Source organism: Mus pahari, chromosome 6, assembly GCF_900095145.1.
Source record: "Mus pahari chromosome 6, PAHARI_EIJ_v1.1, whole genome shotgun sequence".
Lineage (NCBI taxonomy): Eukaryota > Metazoa > Chordata > Mammalia > Rodentia > Muridae > Mus > Mus pahari.
In genome coordinates, this window is record NC_034595.1 from 61,674,820 (window position 1) to 61,697,152 (window position 22,333).

The 22,333-nt window shown below is 38.9% G+C and overlaps 1 protein-coding gene across 3 annotated transcripts in view; it reads left to right on the forward strand.

Moving 5' to 3' along the window:
- The window catches only part of Agbl4 (ATP/GTP binding protein like 4), a 1,180,502-nt gene that overhangs the window by 524,601 nt on the left and 633,568 nt on the right, over positions 1-22,333 (forward strand). The window lies entirely within an intron of this gene.

The following is a 22,333-nucleotide window of genomic DNA, read 5'->3' on the forward strand; positions in this document are numbered from 1 at the left end:
CTTTGTAGACCAGGCTGGCCTCAAACTCAGAAATCCGCTTGCCTCTGCCTCCCACGTGCTGGGATTAGAGATATTTTTAAATATAACAAAAAACATGAAAAGTTGATGGTAAAAGTTGAAGCTGGAGAAAATTAAGTATTCTCAAAGTCATCAAAGCTAAGGAGAGTACCTAGTTATTTATATGTAGCCTCGCAAAGCCTTGAAACTGCTTCATCCTATCCTCCATCTATTCATTTATTCATTAAACCAACATTTGTTGAGACTGACAAAATGAAATTTTAAAAGACAGAAACAAAGCATTAGTCCACAGTCACATAGTAGGTGTTAAGCAAATGTTTTTGTGAATGAACTGAATTCCTTATGAGAATTTTTATGTAATGTACCTGGCACTTGCTAAATGCTCAACAAATGTCATCTATTATTAATAACATGTAAAATGCTATACAAATGCAAGGAATTGTTAATATTATTCTAGCTTTGATCCTTGTTCAAATTTTAATGACTAGTGAGATGATAGTCTCCAAATGTCTGTATTTATAGAAAACTAGCATTTCATAAATATTGAATTTTTCTTTTATCTACAAATGATGCTTGGTAATTTTCTATGAATGCTAGCTTGAAAAGCTCAGGTTTATAAAAATGCAGATATTTGATAATAGTTATAAAAATTCTTTATTAAATAGTAAAAAATATCTCTCTGGTCATTTTTTTTTACATTACTGCATCAAATCAATTAAACAGCTGCACTTTTGCTCTCTATCTGTAAACAAAGTCTGAGCAAAGGGCAAGGCTTCACTGTGAGTCTCTCAATCCAACCCAAGAAGACAATAATATAGGCAGGCATGTGTGTCAATGGATACTTCAAGTCAATAAAATGATATCACTGTGTTTCTGTTCATAGGAACCTTTGAAGTACAGTAAAATCATTTGGTTTTCCAAGTTCTGTTAAGATCTTATGCAACAAGACCAATTGCTATCTTGCTTTCCAAGTGTTAGCTTTGGATGTTCTCTCTCTCTCTCTCTCTCTCTCTCTCTCTCTCTCTCTCTCTCTCTCTCCTTCTCTTCGTCTGCTTCTCCTCTTCCTCTTCTTCCTCCTCCCTTTCTTTCCTCTCTCCTTCCTCCTTCCTTCTCTCCCTTTCATATTCCCAAGACCTCCCCGACTCTCAAATCTTACAGCTAAAATGATTTCATTTTGTTACCTGCTCCGTATCTTGTCACTTGGGTTCTCTCCCCCACTTCCCTTTCCTCTTGACAATATTTTGAAATATTATTGAGTTCTTGCACTTGTATTATAATACCTGAAAATTAAGTTAGTGTCTATATCCAATTTTGGTAAGCCTTAGCAATAGCAATTAATAATATCCAGTAATTCAGATTTTTAGTATGAAATAGCTTGAAATTTGAGCAAAGGATAATTTAGCAAACCAACCTGTATCTAATTCCTCATTTTACTACCCAGAACTTGAATATGAAACTTTTCACATTGTCTTAATTTCCCTTTTCCTCAATCTAGATGTTTATGTATTTCTTTTTCAGGATTTTATTGAGCATTATAATGCTCTGTACACAATGTTAAATGTTGGGGGGCAGAATGGACATGAATATACAAAGGAAACTTTCCTAGAAATTTTATTAAATACTCTCCACAGGTCCTAACCATTCCTCTAATGGCCAATATTTTACACCGAGCATCTTTCCTGTTCCCTTTCCTGTTCTTTCCCTGTATATTATTCCTTCTGTCTGTTACCTAGACTGCACCCTACCTCCCAGGAGGTATTATCTCAAATTTCCCAGTGGCCTGTCAAAACACTAGATTTCACTCATTTCAAGAAATTTATCACAATTCAGGTTTCCCCAAAAAATAGCTCAATTCAAGCCTGGCAAATAGCTTGCAGAGTCACATAGTAGAATATCTTCTTTATTGCTTGCTTAATTCTACTTTTCCCAGTACTAAGATAGGAATAATAATTAACATTTTCTCGTCTGGGATTTCTCTACTTTTTGTAATACCAAATAGATTATGAGTTTGGGCAAAAAATTCTGCCTCAGGATAGATATAAAGGTTTTATTTTTATCTGGACCTTTATCTTCAGAAATAGTGAAAAAATAGTATGTATTCACTTTTTAGAAACATTCTTGAAAATATTTAGAAAACATCCTTGATGGTCTCATGAGGACCCATTAGTGATATCTAGACTTTTGGGTTTTATCATGAACTTGGAAATTGCTAGTTATAGAAAGCAAATGAACAAAAGACACATCTAAGAACACGTTTTGCAAATATATGGCTAGTCAGTGCTTTCCTGTTTTAAGGAGATAACGTAAAACTATCTGGTAGCAAACAGCAGGGCATAAGCAATTTTTTGGACTGTTTTAGTGTACTCCAATTAATTCTGTTATATAGTAGCCCTCTTACTGACAATGGTTAGAGTCTACAGCAGTAGAATTTTTAAACCACAGCTCATCAATATTCCCTGTTGGGGCCAGAATATAGTTTACTATGTGTGAATACTACTGAAAACCTATATTTCTAGACATCTGCAATCTATATCTTTATATATATTGAGACTTAGGGCAGGAATACTTACACAAGAAGTTAATGTTGATACCAGCCAGAAGCTCATGTCCTAAGTATATCCTTCCAGCCACATTTACTGTACGGGGAAGGTGGGAGATGGAAACACAAGAAGTATGTTGTTGTATGATCTTTTGTTGACCTGAAATACCTTCTCTGATTGCCATTTCAAATATAATAGACAGACTAAGAAGATTGAAATGAACTTTAAAGTAATTTCTACTTAATATTTTGTTGTTGATAAACTCTGTACTAGATCCTGGGATGATAAATATGAACATGATCTGATTTTGATTTTGTTTTTGGTTTGTTTTATTGATGAAAAGTTTGTTTGTAATTATTCACATACTACTCCATCATTCAGAGACAAACAGTCTGTGTGAATAAAGTAAAATTCATTTAAATTTTAATGTTCCATCACAGATAACCACTAATTTTATCTATCCTTCCAGATTATATTTATTTCTTCTTGAAATATCTGGTCCCTTCTAATTATACTCTTCCATCTGAGCATTTACAAAACATCCCTGTGAACTAATAAATGAACTATATAGTTCAAAACCTTTCCCAGGTAATTTTAGAGCCACAAAAGATTGACAAAAATATTCTTCCTTTTTTTTTTAAAAAAGATTCAGTTATTTATTTTATGTATATGAGTGCACTGTTGCTGTTTTCAGACACACCAGAAGAGTGTATCAGATGGATGTAAGCCACTATGTGGTTGCTGAAAATTGAACTCCGGACCTCTGGAAGAGGAGTTGGTGCTCTTAACCACTGAGCACTGTTATATATGCTCCCACATCTAACGTAGAGCTTCCTTGGGTCCATCAGGTTTGGGGACAGGTGTCTTGTTCTTAATTTTCAGGTGCTATAATCCACCCATTTGTCCACTACAACAAAAGGATCTGTATTAAGTGTCACAGAGTTAGGAAGGTTGAAAACCACTGTTGTAACCTAACCTCTATGGTCCTCTGGATTGTAGCTTGATTACCATTGACTTAATAGCATATATCTATATTTAATTGAATACATACCATAATTTTCTTTTTAGATCTGTGTTACTCAAGATGATTTTCTCTAGTTCCATTCATTTACCTCTGAATTTCATGATTTCATTTTTGTCTGTTGTTATGTTTCCCTTTTCTTTTTTTTTTTATTATCTTTAATATATTTTTACAATCCAGTCTTTATCCATCTCCTGTTCTGCCCTTCCACAATTCTTCATCCCATTCCTCTTCCCCTGTCTCTAAGGGGATGTCCTCCCACTGTACCCCCACCCCACAAGACCTCCCCACTCCTTGGGGCCTCAAGACACTCAAGGGTTAGGTGCATCTTCTCTCATTGAGGCCAGACCAGGCAGTCCTCTGCTGTATATGTGTTGAGAGCCTTGAACAAGCTAGTGTATGCTGAGTGGTTGGTGACTCAGTGTCTGAGATATCTCAGGGGGTTCAGGTAGGGGGTTCAGGTTAGTTGAGACTTCTGGTCTTCCTATGGGTTTGCCCTCCTTCTCAACTTCTTCCAGCCTTTTCCTAATTCAGCCACCGGGTTCCCAGACTTCAGTCCATTGGTCGGGTATAAGTATCTCCTTCTGTTCTTGTTTTTGCTTTGAATTTCTAATTAGGAAAAATTAAAGTATATAAGGAATGTTATGGGATTAAGGAGAGAAAACAGATTGATGTTAGTAGAGAGAAGCTTATAGACTATTGAGATACTCTGAAAAGGTAGTATTTCAGCTGGAAATCACTTGCATGGGACATGATTAAAATTACATTTGGCTTCTAGAGGAAGAAGTAACAATGTACCATGCATGGTTTTACATACCATGGGGAAGTGTCATTTATTTTGAAGCCTGAAATATAAATAGTAGGTGGATAGATAGATATAGATACAGATATAGATATATGTATATTAGTAAAATGTATTTAAACCCTAACAATGAAAGGTAACATTACCTTTGATGCACAAAAACTATACAATTGAACATGAAAGTATGAGGAGACATCACTTGGAAAGTTATACGGGAATTAATTCATGAGGCAAGCTAAGAACTTGTACTCTATTCTATTGGCCCTGGTCAGAAATATGGCAAGTCCGTGGACACAAATCAGTGTGATTATCATTTTAGAAAAATCAACCCTACTGAATAGAGAACATATTAGGGATGAACAAGATGAACAGATACTGGTAGATGCCAGAAGAGGGCTTCAGATGCCTTGGACCTGGAATTATAGCATGGGAAGGTTGTTGTGTAGGTATTGGGGTTAGAACTCCAGCCCTCATGATAGTACTGCAAGTGTTCTTAACCACTGAAGTATGCTGCAACCCTACAACTTTATAACATTGCACACTTGGTTCTAGATATTTATATTTTTCATATTTTAAGAAGATATAACATTGTTCAGATTTCAGCTTTGTTAAATCAATTTTTATAATTGTCGCCTAAGCTAGAAACTACAGTTGGTGAGTATAAAATCTTAATACATTCAGTTAAAAAAAAATGTGTCCTTGATTTAAAACGGTAGCCATCAGCTTAGCATTATGTAAGAACTGCAATATGCAAAACATTAAGAATTGCCATTGAAGGGCTGGAGGTAAGGCTCTATTGTAGAATAGTAGAGAGCTTGCTGAGCTTGTTGAGGTTCAATTCTTGAGACTGAAAAAAAAAAAAGAGAGAGAGACGTATGTACTTTAAAAGACTCCAGTAATTGTCTTTTTATTTCATCTAAATTTGTATTTCAAGAATATTAATTTACTGCAATAATACCAAATTTCAAAATTAAGTACTAATGTATAAAAAGAAAAATTGCAGACTTCCGATTTTTAGATAAGACATGGGAGGTGAACTTCTTGTCTCAGTGCTGCTGAAATATTTTGTCATTATTTGTAAAGCAAACAAAGACTTGGAAGGGTAAAGAGAAGAGGAGGAGCAGCAAAGATCCTGAGCACCTAAGGAATCACTCAGCATGTTACCTGGGTGTCCCTTTGCCTGACGTGTGCATCCGTGGCTGCTGGGGAAGCTGGTGGCCTAGAAATGCCAATGCGAACACAATTATTTCTAAATGCTCTCAAAAGTCATTTCTTTTTGTTTCTCTTCTTTTCTCTAAGAGCTAGGAAATTAGTCTAGTAAGACATGTGATCTCGAGACAATACTGACTCAATCCATCCAAACAATGTGACAAGAAAATGTGTCCACTCAACCAAGGATGAGTGGAAAACCTAAACTTCCATCCTTTACATATACTTAATTGATAATGGCAAAGCATAGTAGGAAGCCACGATTTTAATTTTTCCTCCTTAGCAATAATCCCTTCCTCCTCCTTTGTATGTATAAATGGGTAACATATACATGTTCTTCCCATATAGGTGAGGGTATATGGAGGCCAGGAAACAGCCTCATGTATCATTCTTTAAACATCATCTGCCTTTGTTTTAGACAAGTCTCTCTCATTGGTCTAGAATTTAGTGAGTAGACTGGACTGTCTGTCCAGTGAGCCCCAGGGAACTGCCTATACCCTCCCCAGTGCTATAGAGTGAGTGGAGCAATAGGCATTACCCAGTCTGAGAAATAGGAAAAGAACAGGCTAGAAAGAAGGCTGAGAGCTTTGGGGCTCACAGTACTGTAGTAACTGTTATAACATCCATGCCATCATAGTTGTTACAGAGGGAGAGGAAAGCATGTTTTGGAAAAGAATGTTTTACATGGCTGAAATCTTCCTGAATTTGGGAAAAGACAAATATATTTGAGAGTCTTTGTAAATGCCAGGCCGGAAAAAAGCTAGGGAAACCCGTGTCAAGAAATGACATAATCTCATTGCTTCCAAATAAGCAATCAACTGCATATTTCTGTTGATTCTTTATTGACACTTGTTAGCTAAATTCAATGTTGACCATGAATTTAAGTGAAAGTTTTTGGCTGCTACAAAATCTTTTCTTTAAATAAAGTGGTAAAATGTCCAAATAAATATCTTTCTCTCATAAAAAANTGACCATGAATTTAAGTGAAAGTTTTTGGCTGCTACAAAATCTTTTCTTTAAATAAAGTGGTAAAAAGAACAAATAAATACATTTCAAAAAAAAAAAAAAAAAAAAAAAAAAAAAAAAGAAATGACATAATCAAAAATTCTGTAAAGTAAGGAAAGAAAAATCTTGAAAACAGTGTAGTTAAGAATAACTTAGGGCTGCATGTTTGAGACCAGAGCAGCCAAGTAAAGTGCCACAATTTCTTCTAAATGCTGAAAGCACTCTCATTCCACACCCATATATCTAGCAAGAACCTTCTTTAAGAATTAAGAAGATTACATACGCCAGCAAGATTTTGCTGAAAGGACCCTGATATAGCTTTCTCTTATGAGGCTATGCCAGTGCCTGGCAAACACAGAAGTGGATGCTCACAGCCAGCTATTGGATGGAACACAGGGCCCCCAATGGAGAAGCTAGAGAAAGTACCCAAGGAGCTGCAACCCTATAGGTAGAACAGCAATATGAACTAACCAGTACCCCCAGAGCACGTGTCTCTAGCTGCATATGTAGCAGAAGAAGGCCTAGTTGACCACCACTGGGAAAAGAAGCCCCTTGGTCTTGCAAACTTTATATGCCCCAGTACAGGGGAGCACCAGGGCCACGAACCTGACTGGCAGAAGATCCAGGTGACAGTCATCAGTGGGAAGTATGGACAGCACTGAATGTAAAAATTCATTTGCAAAGAATTGAAGGCAAAACTAAACAGGCTGGGCTGGCTTCTTTATTAGCTTTACATATGGACAACTCACAGATTATTTTTAACAACCTAGCAGTGGACTACCTTGTCTGGCCTCAGTGGGAGAGGATTTGCCTAATCCTAGGGAGACTTGATTTCCCAGAAAAGATGGCATGCTGAAACTCCTTTGCAAACTTGTAAATGATAGCAAAAGCTGTGAAACCAGTAAATTAAGATCTGCTAATTCTGAAAATGGAGTACATTTACACAATGGAGTACTATGCAGCTATTAAAAACAATGCATTATGAAATTCTTAGACAAATGGATGAATCTGGAGGATATCACCCTGAGTGAGGTAACCCAATCAGAAAAGAACACACATGATATGCACTTACTGATAAGTGGATATTAGCCCAGAAGCTCAGAATACCCAGGATACAATTTGCAAAACACATGAAACTCAAGAAGGAATTCCAAACTGTAGATACTTTAATCTTTCTTAGAAGGGGGAAGAAAATACCCATGGAAGGAGTTACAGAGACAAAGCTCGGAGCAGAGACTGAAGGAATGACCATCCAGAAACTGCCCCACCTGGGGTTCCATCCTATAAACAACCACCAAACCCAGACACTATTGCAGATGCCAACAAGAGCTTTCTGAGAGGAGCCTGATATAACTGTCTCCTGAGAGGCTCAGCCAGTGCTTGACAAATACAGAAGTAGATGCTCACAGCCATCCATTGGATGGAGCACAGGGTCCCCAAATGAAGGAGCTAGAGAAAGTACCCAAGAAGCTGAAAGGGTTTGCAGCCCCATAGGAGGAACATCAATATGAACTAACTAGACCCCCAGAGCTCCCTGGGACTAAACCACCAATCAATAAAACACATGGTGGGACTCATGGCTCTGTCTGCATATGCCAGTCATCAATGGGAGGAAAGGCCCTTGGTCCTGTGAAGGTTCTATGCCCCAGTATAGGGGAATGCCAGGGACAGGAAGCAGGGGTTGGGAAGCAAGGTGAGTTGGGAGGGAATAGGGGATTTTTGGAGGGGAAACTAGGAAAGGGGATAATATTTGAAATCCAACTATAGAAAATATCTAATAAAAAAGAATTAAGAAGAAATCAAGATATTAAAAATGAAGCAAAACAAAGAATGTCTATTACAATACCCCTAGACCACATGGTGCAGCTTGGGGTTCATATGGGTCCCCAAACTACTGGATCAGAGCTGTCTCTGACTCAGTTTCCTGTCACTGGATCCTCTTCCCCTAACTGGACTATCTAGTTGGGCCTCAGTGGGAGATGATGCACTTAGGCCTATGGCAAGTGGATGTCCTAGGATGGGGTGATATGCAAGGGATGTTTCCTCTTTTCTGAGAAGAGGAGGTGGTAACAGGCAAGGAATTTGTAAGGGTGGAATTGAGAGAAAGGAATGACAGGGGACAAAAATTGTGATGTAACATGAATGAATGAATGAATGAATGAATGAACGAATATTCTAAAAATGAGCTAGAGAGATTCTTCCTGCAGAAAGGCTAAAGAGGGACTGGATGGTGGTGGCGCGCACCTTTAACCCCAGCACTGGGGAGGCAGAGGCAGGTGGATTTCTGAGTTCCAGGCCAGCCTGGTCTACAAAGTGAGTAGACACGGAGAAACCCTGTCTCGAAAAACCAAAAAAAAAATAGAAGAAACAACAGAAATAGTGAAAACATGGACAAAGGTAATAGGGTTTACTTTTTCTGTATTTTCAAAGACATTTGTTGTCGAGACAAAAATAATCACATCATCTGACACAGTTTTTGCCATTTGATCAAGGAGAGTTTAACACAGTTATACATGAAAAGTGTTCCCGTGCCATACACAACTGTCAAGTATAACACCACCAGACTGATGCTGACAGCAGGGTGATGCTGCTGTAGACGAAACCTAAAATGAACTGCAAAGGTGATTGTGTCCAAGTGTTGATCCTCCACTTGTAGTGCCAAGAAGTGGTGAAATTTAAGCATTGTCTAGGGGAGAGGTGTTTGGTTCTGGAGGCATGCCTTTCTCTTTTCCTCTTTCTTTTCTGGCCATGAGGTGAAGAGCTTTGCTTTTTCCCTTGTTCTTGCCATTATCTTCCAGAATCTCCACTAGCGGCTCCATTATATGACAGACTGAAACCTACAAAGTCATGGGCTAAAATAGAACATTTATTACTCCATGATCTCTGATATTTATTATATCATAGAAGGCAGACTAATACAAGCAGAATGCTGAGGGAGAAGGGGACAGGAGTGACCACAGTCGTTCAGCATCTGAATGGCCTTTGTGTTGAGGCACTATTTATGTACCTTGGTTCTCATAGAGGTTACATATGACACGAAGATATATAGCTACATACATAGTTGTGTAAATATGCTGATGTATGTTTCCTAGTGTTGATGGCTGGGACTATTAGGACTTGTAGGAGAACTGCGGGATGACATACAGGACCTACCTGTACTGCTTTGTAAATTCATGAGGGTCAGTGCTGTGCCAAAACCTGTTTAGAGCTGAGATTATTTCGGCTAACTAGTTTTTAATCCCACAAAATTACAGAATATTTGAAAACTGATATAAATTTCAGAAGGATCTGTGACCTCCTAGAAATTAAATGACAGATAGAAAGAACCATTTTAAAGCCACAAGTCTAACAAAAGGAACATTTCAACAACAACAAAAAAATAATTTTCCAGAGTGAATAAAAAACAGATCAGGTCTGCATTCCATGTCAGGCCTAAATGGACCTGTGTGAAGTTCCCTCACCATTCTGCACACAGAACACAGCAAGGCTGTCTATCCTAAATTATTCTCATGCTGCAGACTGGGGATTTCTTGCACAGGGCAAAGAAACCCAAGAAAGTTACAGTCTATCATCTCTTATTTCTACCAGAGTGATGTGAGCCAAAACTTGTCACCACAATTCTAGCAAGGAGCAAAGTCAGAGACTATCACCTCCAGTTACAGACATGAAAGTCAAGGCTCTGAAAACTATGTCGTTATTCAGGGGAAAGAAGAAGGACTATGTTATGTCTCTCTGACTCTCAGCCATATTGTTTGCATTTTCCCTCCTAATTTGTAGGCTCGTTGCCATGAGTATTCAATGCACAGACCTCACTGCATCTTTCCAGAATTTCAGATTTATTGAATAATGTAAACTTACATGATACATCAATTTTATTGACTATAATTTATGAAGTAATACTATTCTTGATTGATAATATGGCCTTTGGCAATGACTACTTTTTGTTTGTTTTTTGTTTTGTTTGTTTGCTTGATTGTTTGGTCTATAAATCTTAATACTAATTTTCATACCAACTTCATACAATGATATATGTTGCAGAATGGCAGTGAAAGACTTAAAGAGAGTATGGTGTTCAAAGTGGCTGTGTAATATTCTACTATATATGTTTATCATATTTTATTCAGTTGTCAGCTATAAGCATGAATGGTGTTGATAGGCACTTTTGTGTATATAAGTTTTTGTGTGGACATATCTTGACTTTGTTCTTGGGTGTATAATTGTGCTGTGCTGTATAATAAGCTAAAACATTCTACTGTTTTTCCAAGTGGCTACATTTTATATTCCCAAACAATACCAAATCTTTTTGATTCTTATATTTTGTACCCATGTGTGAGTGTTTGTGTGTATCATGCACACGTGTATATGAAAGAGAGATGGATATATAGACAGGTATACAGGCAGACAGGCAGGCAGATTTACTGACTGACTGACTGACTAACAGACAGGCAGACTGATGGAAACAGAGAGAAGGAGGAGGCAAGAAACTTATGTGAGGGGATGAATTTTATGCATGCATACATATGCATGCATATAATGATACATGTAATAATTATGAATCATATCATTTTTGTATGTGTACCTGTGCATCTTTACAACTCAATCCAAGTACTTCAATCTCCATTCTCCAAGAGAGTTTTGCTGGCCTATCTGAGACAGATCTTGCTTGCTCGTAAGCCTTTAGCCAATCCAGAAATCTAGCAGCTGCTATGTAGAGACTGCTGAGCAGATCTGGAGCCTTCTGTCTTGGGAAAAATGCTGTCTCTAGGAAAAGTGGCCCGGGATAGGATCAGTCTTGGATTTCAGACTGTCCAGTGAGTCAGTAAGCATAATGTTGGAAGTGTTTAAAAGGAGACAAACTTCTTTCCCAGGTATTCCCTTTGTTTGTCTATCCTCTTCTGGAACCAATTTCAGAAACCATGTCTTGCCACTCATTTGTTGAGCAACTGAGCAACTCATATGATTTTCCTGAGTTTCTGTTTCCTCAGTTATAAAAAAGAGCTAATACAATCCATCTTAAAATTTTACAGTAACAATTGAAGCTGCATGACTCACCATAAGCGTACAACCATAAGAGTTATTGTCTTGGTCTGGTGACAGAGTTCCAGCCTCAAAGGCATGAGCTCAGGATTCTGGCTAAAGCATTACTCCAGTCCCCAGCACTGAAAAGATTACCATTAGTTTCTCTCATTTTTTCAGAAAACCCTACATTAATTCTAAAACTTCATCCTTGACCATGAAAATTTACTGTTATAGTCATTTTAACCTATTACCGGAATCCTTAATTTGAGAAACAAACTTAAGAAAGATACATGGGTCATAAAATGTATTCTTTGGGGCTGGAGAGATGGCTCAGTGGTTAAGAGCACTGACTGCTCTTCCATAGGTCCTGAGTTCAATTCCCAGCAACCACATGATGGCTCACAACCATCTCTAATAGGACATGATGCCCTCTTCTGGTGTGTCTGAAGACAGCTACGGTGTACTCATATAAATAACAAATAAATCTTTTTTTTTTTTTTAAAAAGTATTGTTTGTGCTTAGGCACGTGATCAAGTATATCAGAAAAAAAATAAAATGATTTCACTTGAACTGTAATAGTCTTTGCTTTAATATTATAGAGGAAGAAAAGGGAGAAAAAATATAAAAAAAACCCCTAAGCTCATCATTTTGTAAAACTCCAGTAATTTAAAGAAGTAACTGAAACAGATATGATTATCTCCCACTCAGTCTTCTGAGAAGAAAAGAAATAATTAAGATGAATGTGTTAGTGAGAATATTATTTTATTTCAATATTTCCATGATATTTATTCCAATTTCATAATGAATAGAATTACTTAGTGCAACTGGAGCAGCAAGATGGTATTTTAAAAGAGTAGATTATTGAAGATAAAGGCAGGTCTCTGTTGCTCAGAGTGAAGGGTAGATTTTCCTGACAGAAACAATGAAAATATGACATTGAATGTGGGGTGGGTCTTTGATGCTCAGTGAATCAACAGTGATGCGGTCCCCAGAGGATCTAGATTTTGACAAGTTCCTCTTTCCAAACTGAATAGTATAAAAAGATTCCTTCTACACCTTCTCTTAAGATGGTGTGTGGGAGTGTGCAGAAGGTGGTAAGAGAGCAGGGTTAGGAAGGAAGAGGGTAGCATCTTTGAAGTTTCTACTAAACAACATAGCATTTTAGAGCCTGAAGGCACCTTAAAGATCACACAGCCTAAACTTTCAGGGAACAAATGATTATAGGGAGAAAGTTGTTTATTAAGAGAGGTAGAGCAAGACAGACAGAACTGTGTCTGAGATGTTGGTGTCCACTTAGCCAAAGCCATTCTTAACAGACTAGGTACAAGAGTAGCATCCGTGCTGCCTAAAGATGATGTGCAGACAGACAGATTCAGGTATGAATGCTTGTGTTGTGACCCATCTCTATCCTCTCCCCAATCCAACTATTCCCAAGCCTGACACTGTCAGGGTTAGCCACAAAGTTATGTCAGGGCTGGTGACTCTCAGTGTCCTTCAGCACATTTTTATCCTCAAGTGAAGCAGCCTTCAAAGGGCTGGACCCAAACACTGCCAAGACCATCTCAGAATTTGATCAAGGAGTCCAGGTGCTTGTTCTCATCAGAATTTTATAGGTAACTTATTCTCACCAACCGTGTCCTCCACCCCATTCTCTGTAGCTATTTCTGGAGCTTAACATTTGCTGAAAAAACATGGCTAGAACCTGAGAGTTTCTTATTGTGTTTGCAACCAGTTATTTATTTTTAAAAGAGATCACATCCAAGTAATTTTGCTAGGCTGTAATGAAAATATTTCAAACTGACTATATTCTTTCCTTCCTTATCATTTTCTGGTGTTCCCTTGTTCTTGTCCCCTATGTTTACCATGAACTTAATGAAGTCAAAGGATGTTGTTATAGATAGGCATTTAATAAGTCATAGCATCTCATTTATAGACTGTATGAGTTCAATTGTGATATGCCTGGATTACTGGTCTAGTCAGACTGCCGAGGAAGGGACAGTGCAGTGATTTTCACTCTTCCTAATGCTATGACATTTTAATACAGTTCCATATGTTGTGGGACATGCAACTATAAAATTATGAACTATGCTACTTCATAATTGTAATTCTGCTGTTGTTATGAATGACAATGTAATATGTGATATACAGATGATCTTAAGCAACCCCTGTTGAAGAGTATGTCAAGTACCAAAGGGATCACTTCCCACAGGTTGAGAACTGTTAAAATAAAGAGAGACAAATTCTGAGTAGATGATATGGAAAAGAATCACTGAAAAGGTGGCATTTGAGTTGGGTCTTACAGAATGAGTAAAAATTTGCTAACAGAGCAAGTTAGAGAAATGGGATTTAGGCAATGAGACGGGCATTGCAAAGGCAGGAGAAAGCATGCTATCCTCAGGAAGCATGGGCAGTTTGTACCTAACTCAATGCAATATGCCAGAAAATGAGGAAGATAAGTGGAACATGGGTCATAAGGCTAGAATCCACTTACAAAATCATTGTTCACTGTGTCCCTAGGTGGAGACAATCTTCTCTTTATGGTGCTCTAGGACTGTTGTAGAACTAATCCAGGTCAGTGCTGCCTGTCTCTTGTGTTACTATAATGGCTTTCTAATGAGGATCCCTACTTTTATCTTTGCATCACTATAGTCTATTCTCCATAGCTGCTAGAATGATTATTTCAACAAAAGGCAGGTCATTATACAACTCTGTTCCCCACACCAATTCCTACTTTTCTCCTTGCTCAGATTTCCTGCTGTACTGGCCTAGCCTGTCCTTCAAATGTATCAGATATACTTCTGCATTGGAGGTATTGTTATGGCTGCTTACTTTCCCTGGAGAGCTGTGTTCAGGTACCCACACAGCAAACCCGTGAGCATGCTCAGAATCTCCATAATGGCATGTACCCTTGTCATCATAAGGAAAACGTTAAGGCATTGCTTCTCCAGAACTCTTGGTCTCCCTTACTGCCGATCTACTTTTTTATTTTGTTTGCTGTCATTATCAATTAAAATCAATTAGTTATTTGCATTTTAAAATTTATTGTATATTGTCTGTTTTCTACTATAATATAAGCTCCATAAGTATAGGACCTTTGTTTATTGATAGATGTCAACAACCTAGAATATTGCCTACCATATAAGTATTTATTAAATATTTAGTGCATGACTTCAATACATATTTACTAACTACCTCTTCGCCCTCCTCTGTGCTAGAGAGTTTATGCATGTAAAGATTAATGATAGTGTTCCCTTATTCTTTAGTCATTCTAGGCTAAGGTATAAGTCCCTTATATTTTAATTCAGCCAGATGTGAAGGCGTTTTGGATATGAGAGCAGAGATACCACTTTGGCTATGGGACTTCTTGTATTCTACTTTTTATTTATACACATTTGTTTATTTACAACCCAAACGCTGCGTGCCTGGGTTTCCCCATCACAGAGACCCTACCTTATCTTCTGAGCGGGTGGGGACCCTCTGGGTATCCCCCTACCATGACCCATCAAGTCTCTGATAGATTAGTTGCATCCTCTTCCACTGAGGCCAATCAACGCAGCCCTGTTGGAGAACAAATACCACAGTCAGTCTACTCTAGGGAAAGACTCTGCTCTAGTTGTTGGGGGGCCCACATGAAAACTGAGCTTCAGAGCTGCTATATATTTTCTGGGGGACACATTTTAGCCAGTGTATGTTCTTTGATGATGGCTCTGTCTCTGAACTTGCAGAGGTCCAGGTTAGTTGATTCTGTTTATCCTCCTATCGATTCCCATCCCTTTCAAGGCCTTCAAGTCTTTCCCCAACTCTTCCATAAGAGTCCCCAGCCATCTTCCAATGTTTGGCAATGGGCAACTGCACCTGTTTCAGTCAGATAGAACGTCTTAGAGGACAGTTATGTTAGGCTCTGTCTGCGAGAATATCATTAATAATGTTAGAGATTGATGACATAAGTGGTTTTGTCCTAATGTGCTATTACTGTGATTTGCTATCATGCCACAGGTCCAAAGCAATGGGGCCAATACTAAATCATGACTGCTTTCTCAGAAATGATGAACCCCAAATACCTTCATAAGTTGACCTTCTCACATATTGCACTATAGTGACAGCAAGCTGAATAACATACCATGTCATTTATATTTCCATTGAATTTGTGATGTCAAATATTTCATAATATAGTAAACAATTTAAGAAATCAACATAATTGACATATAAATTTTCTCATTTTATGGTGTAAGATTTTTTTCTGTAAGAAGGTTATGCTACACCAACCAGTGAGCTATTTGGATGAATCAGCTTTTAGTTTAAAAAAGGAAAACACATGATGAGAAATTATGTATGCACCAGAGAAAGTGTACTCTGGCAAAAGAAATGAAGTATGCATGCATTTTCAAGTAGCTGGGAAGTCAGGTAAGACATCATTGTGATAACTCACCTAAAAAGTGGTAAGGCTTTGAACCAGAAGTCTGGCAGAACGAAGAGCAAGGAGGAAATAGATCAATCCATCTTAGCCACATATAGATTTTGGCTGCCTACTCCATACCAGAGAAGCACAGATTTATTCATGGTTTTCTACACACAGTTTTTGATTGTCTATCACATATCTAGCAGTGTTACATGTGCAGAGGATAAAATGGTGAGAAAAATAGTCTTGATGTCTTTGTCAATATAAAATGGATAAAATGGCAGGCTGGGCAAATACTATTTATATAACTCTGCCTTGAATTATAAATGTATAAAATGTCATAAGTACTACTGCTAAGTCCTAAAATCCAAATGCTCAGGTCTGAGCACCAAGACAATGGTATTAGAGTGTTGGTTTGGGGGAGGTGATTAGGCTATGAGGCCCTCATGAATGGACTTGATCCTAAGGAGCTGCCATGCACCTTTCACCACCTGAGGATATATGAAGCAGGTGGCATATATAAGCCAGGAAGTGACGCTTCAAAGGAATCTAGATTTGTCAGTGCTTTGATCTTAGCCTTCTTAGCCTCCAAAACTTGGAGGAATAAATTTCTGTTGTTATAAGATTCCTGTAAAGGGAATTTTGTTATAGTATTTTGAATAGGCTAAGAAGCTATAAAGGAGGTGTACATATATCAAAAGCAGAAATCTCAATTTAAGAACAGACTCAGTCATAAGGGGAAAATGAAATTGCTTAAGAAGATTATTATAACCTGGACCCCTGGGAGCTCTCAGAATCTGAGCCACCAACTAAAGAACATTCACAGGCTAGGACCACCACCACTGCCGCCACCACCACCACCACCACCACCACCACCACCACCACCACCACCACCACAACAACAACAACAACAACCCTCGCCTTGCAGGCACATATGTAGCAGACAGGCAGCTCAGTATTCATGGCTGTCCTGTGTGGCCCAGTGGGAGAAGATACACCTAATCTGGCACAGACTTGATGCACCATGGTCGGGGGGGCAGGAAGGGATATCCAGGAGTTTTCCACTCTCTCAGAGAAGAAGGGGTGGGGGGGATTCTGTGAAGGAGGGACAAGGAGGGGGAGCAGCATTTTAGATGTAAACAAATAAATAAAATAATTAATTTTAAAAAGAAGACTTGTCATTGTCATTGTGTCTGTGTGCCCACATGAATTTATGTGTGTTTGCAAGTGTATATACATGCACAGGTAGAGGCCAAAAGTCCACCTTGATTATTGATCCCAAGAATGTTTTATCTTTTCCATTAATTAATTTACTTTACATTTCAGCTTCCTCTCCCTCCTTCCCTCTCAGTCCCTCTTTCTCATCTCCTTTCCCCCCATTCCTCCTCTTCCTCTCCTCAGAAAATGGGAAGCCTGGGGGATATAGAACCTGAACCTGCCATCTCCTGTAATTAGGCAAGACTTCCAATGGAGGGATTGGGACACCAACTCAGCCACAAAACCTTAGACCCACAATTTTCCCTACCTAAAAAATATGCAGGAATAAAAGATGGAGCAGAATTTGAGGGAAGAGCTATTCAATAACTGATCCAGTTTGAGACCCGTGCCATAAGAGGGAGCCCACTCCTGACATGGTCAATAATATTCTGCTATACTTGCAGACAGGAACCTAGCATAACTGATATCAGAGAGGTTTCAGCCATCAATTGATGGAAACTGATCTAGAGACCCACAGCTGAATATTAAGTTGTGCTTGGGAAATCCTGTGGAGAAATGGGAGGAAGGATTGAACGAGTGAGAGATGTCAGAGCCATCACAAGAAAACCTATAGAATCAACCAACCCGGGCCCTTACAAGCTCATAGAGACTGTTCTGTCAACCAGAGAGCATGCCTGGGACTGACCTGGGGCCTCTGTACGTAGTAGCAGTTGTGAAGCTCTGTCTTCATGTGGAACTCCTAAAGGGGACTTACATTGCTTGCCCTGGAATCCCTTTCCAGGCTTGTTCTCTGAGACTGCATTTCTCACTGGGACCTAGAGATCACCAATTAGGCTGGCTATCTGGCCAGTGACCCTAAGGATCCTTCTGTCTCAGCATCTCCATCTAGCACTACAAACATGCACCAGCACATTGAGCTTTTCATGTGGGTGCTAGAGTTGAAGTCAGGTCCTATGCTTGAGAATCAAGCACTTAACTTACCTAGCTAACTCCTCAGCTCCAGGTATTGGAGATTATTTTTGGAACTCTAGCAAAGGATAGATATATTTATAGAGATGAGATAAAGTAATAAGTAATGTAAAGGAGATACAGCTTTAAAATGGGGCAAGGGTGTGATATGTCCATTCTTTACAGAAGAATCAGTGGAATATCCAGGTAAGAGTCCAGTTGACATTTGTATCCATATCTATAGAAATCAAGAGAAAATATTAGGGAGAGATATAGAGATTTACCATTAATCAACACAGATAATGGTTCAGGTCACCTCCAGAGATAGAGAAAAAAAAAGGAGATGAGACTTGGTCTGCCTTCCATAGCAGCTCCAACTGGCATAATTGTAGATCACATTATTAAATCTTCAGTGTAGCTCATAACAGATAAAAGCAGTTTTATATAATTTTCCAATATTTATATCTTTGTGTGCCTTTATCCTTTCATTATAAACATTTGTTCAAGTTAAGTATTATAGGCACTTGCTTTGTCACACTTTCAGCACTTTTCATCTGATCTCACTATATATTAAGACTAGAAATATGATGAGATTGAAGATGTTTGGCATCCTTAGATTGCTTTTACTGATTATTTGCCTGAAAAATTCTGAAAATTAAAAGGTAAGGACTCTCTTATCCCCTGAACCTGGACTTCACTTCTAGCTCTCCATATGCCCTACAAAGGCACAGCTGTTCCTCACTTTTCCTAAGCTTCAGTTCTCTTGTTTCTAAACTACAGTCAAGGTCACCTTCACCTTGGGAATTCTAAAGAGAATGTAACAGTAACAAAACCCTTAACCAAACTGTCAACATACAGCAGAGCATTTTGGTAGTAATCAGTGAATCTGGTCCTTGGGATGGGGAGAATATACACTGATACTCATATGGCTGTCTCCCAGAGACACTGGCTCTGGATTGATTGGCAGCATACTGAAGGAGTCTATAAGAACTCTCCACACAGGGTCTGCCACAGAATTTTTCTTGTGTTACTTCAATTGCATAACAGAGAGAAATTGAGCCTTGGGGTGATAATCAATAACTTAACAGAATCTAGACTCACCTGGGAAATGAGCCACCGGGAATACCTCTGAAAGGATATGTTTTTTTCAAATTATTTTACTTATTTACATTCCAAATGTTACCCCCTTTCCTGATTCGCTGTCCATGAGTTCTTGACCCTATCACTCCCCTCTTGTCTCTGAGAGGGTGCTCCCCACCCACCTATACATCTTACCCCCCCCCACCTCCACTTCATATCTCTCCCATATCCCCCTTCCCTAGGGTATCAAGTCTCTACAGAATTAGGCACATCCTCTCCCTCGGAGGCCAGACAAGGCAGTTCTCTGCTATGCATGTGCTGGAGGTCGCAGACCAACACATATATGTTCTTTGGTTGGTGGCTTCGTATCTGGGAGATGTCAGGGATTCCAGTTACTTGATACTTTTGTTCTTCCTATGGGATTGCCATCTCCTTAAGCACCTTCATTTTTCCCCTAACTCTTCCATAGGAGTTGCCAACCTCAGTCCAATGGTTGGCTGTATCTGCATCTGTCTCAGTCAGCTGCTGGTAGAGCATTTCAGAGGACATCCATGCTAAGCACAACATGGCATCAGTAATAGTGTCATGGTTTGGTGCACACCCATGGGATGGATCCTAAGTTGGGCCAGTCACTGGACTGCCTTTTCTTTAAGCTTGGCTCCATTTTTGTCTCTGCATTTCTTTTAGACAGGAACAATTCTGGGCCAAAAATGTTGAAGGTGGGCTAGTAATCCCATCATGAAGGGATAACTTGAAAACACTAATTGATGTGGAATAACCCACCTTAATTGTGGATAGGACCATTTCCTGCCCTTGGAATCTGAGGTTGAAAAACATAAAGAAAGACAGAGGAGCACTAGTATGCATTAATTCCTCTCTCTCTCTACTTCTTGACATTGGATGCAGTCTGGCCAGAGACTTCCAAAGCTGCCTTCTCTCTCCTGCGATTATAGACTGTGCCCTTGAATTGTGATCCAGAGTAAGCCCTTTATACCTTAAGTTCCTTTGGTCATACTATTTTATCACAAAAACAGAAAAAAAAAAAAAACTGAGATGGTAGTACTGAGTTCCAGAGCCCCGTGCTCTTTGGTTTTTTTTTGTTTTTTTTTTTGGGGGGGGGTGTTTGTGTTTGTTTTTGTTGTTTTATTTTTTTCTTTGTGATTAGGCCTGAAGTTTGACTTCTCAAGCTTCTTCGCTCCAGCTTCTTCCATTGCTTTTCAGTTGTTCTGATGAATGAAACTCCTTAATGTATACATGAACACTTGGAAGAATTAGTCTTCTGAATGATGAAGTAAAAGATCTAGACTTTACAGGAAAACGATAATTCAGAACCAGAACTACATGGTTTAGTTACAGTTTTCTGGATATATACTATGTGGAAACATGCTAACTACTTTGGGGGCACAGCATATATTATTGCAGTCTTATAGAAATTATTAATAGAAGCTAAATGAAGCTTATGACTACACAATAATTTAATGGCAGAGCTGTGTCAGAGATAAAAAACATTAAAACACTAGACAGTGAAGGGGCCCAGAAGAGAGAAAACAGAGGCTGCATCTTGATTTTTTTCATTACTTTCAGGAAAAAAATGCTCTAATTTTTAATCCCAGAATAACTCTGGGCAAAATCATGAGAGCAGCATCACTCCTGCCTCACAACACTGCACTCCTGTTAGAGCAGATACCTGCTGAACCTCCAGATCGTCTGGCTCCACACAATGTCACCTCTCTTCCTGTTACCACACTATCCCCAGTCATCATGGCTATCAGAATCAATGAGAAGAAATTAAGGGAAAAAGAAGGGGGGGCCATCAATGACTGTTTCTCAGCTGTCTAAATTATTTGCATTTATATTAAGGAGTCCTAATGACCTAATGTGAAAGCACTCAAGTCCACAGCTGCTTAGATCAGGGGTGGGGAGGCAGTCTGTGGCTGGCTTCCTAGGTAGATAAACTGAGAGGTTGCATGGGTCCTACAGTGCCTGTGCTCAAATTACTACTCTGCTCTGGGGTTTTATTTTTTCACAGGGTACCACAAGTTAGCAAGTCCTGCAAGAAACCACTTCAAAGGCAAACTAAACTCTCAAAGGAACATAACATCTGAAAAGGAGCTAAAATTAAAGAACGTCTGACCTATATACACATTTACAGTTGACAGCGGGTATTCACATGCATATACCTTTCTGGGAAGGCTTCACACACCCAGGGTAGCCAGCTGGCAAGACCAATTTTGTTGTTTGCCTGTTTCTTCCTTATTACAACAAGACCTTGGGCAACTCCCTTTATGTTCTCTACGCCTTCATGTTTTTTCATTGTCCCGTTGTTTTGATATTTATACGCAACCTTCTAACCTCAAAGTTTATGGTTTGTTTTTCTTTAAAGTGTGGTTTTCTTTCTTTTTTAACTTATTTTATTAGATATTTTCTTCATTTACATTTCAAATGCTATCCCTAATGTCCCCTATACCCTCCCCACACCCTGCTCCCCTGCCCACCCACTCCATATTCTTGGCCGTGGCGTTCTCCCGTATGGGGCATATAAAGTTTGCAAGACCAAGGGGCATCTCTTCCCAACGATGGCTGACTAAGCCATCTTCTGCTATATATGTAGCTAGAGACACGAGCTCTGGGAGTACTGATTAGTTCATATTGTTGTTTCACCTATTGGGTTGCAGCCCCCTTCAGTTCCTTGGGTAATTTCTCTAGCTCCTCCATTGGGGTCTCTGTGTTCTATCCTATAGATGACTATGGGCATCCACTTCTATATTTGCCAGGCATTGGCATAGCCTCACAGAGATAGCTATATCAGTGTCCTTTCAGCAAGATATTGATGGCATATGCGATAGTGTCTGCATTTGGTGGCTGATTATGGGATGGACCCCTGGGTGGGGCAGTCTCTGGATGGTCCATCCTTTAGTCTTAGCTCCAAACTTTGTTTCTGCCACTTTTTTCATGGGAATTTTATTCCCTATTTTAGGGAGGAATGAAGTATCCACATGGTGGTCTTCCTTATTCTTGATTTTCTTGTGTGTTAGAGATTGTATCTTGGATATTCTAGGTTTCTGGGCTAATAT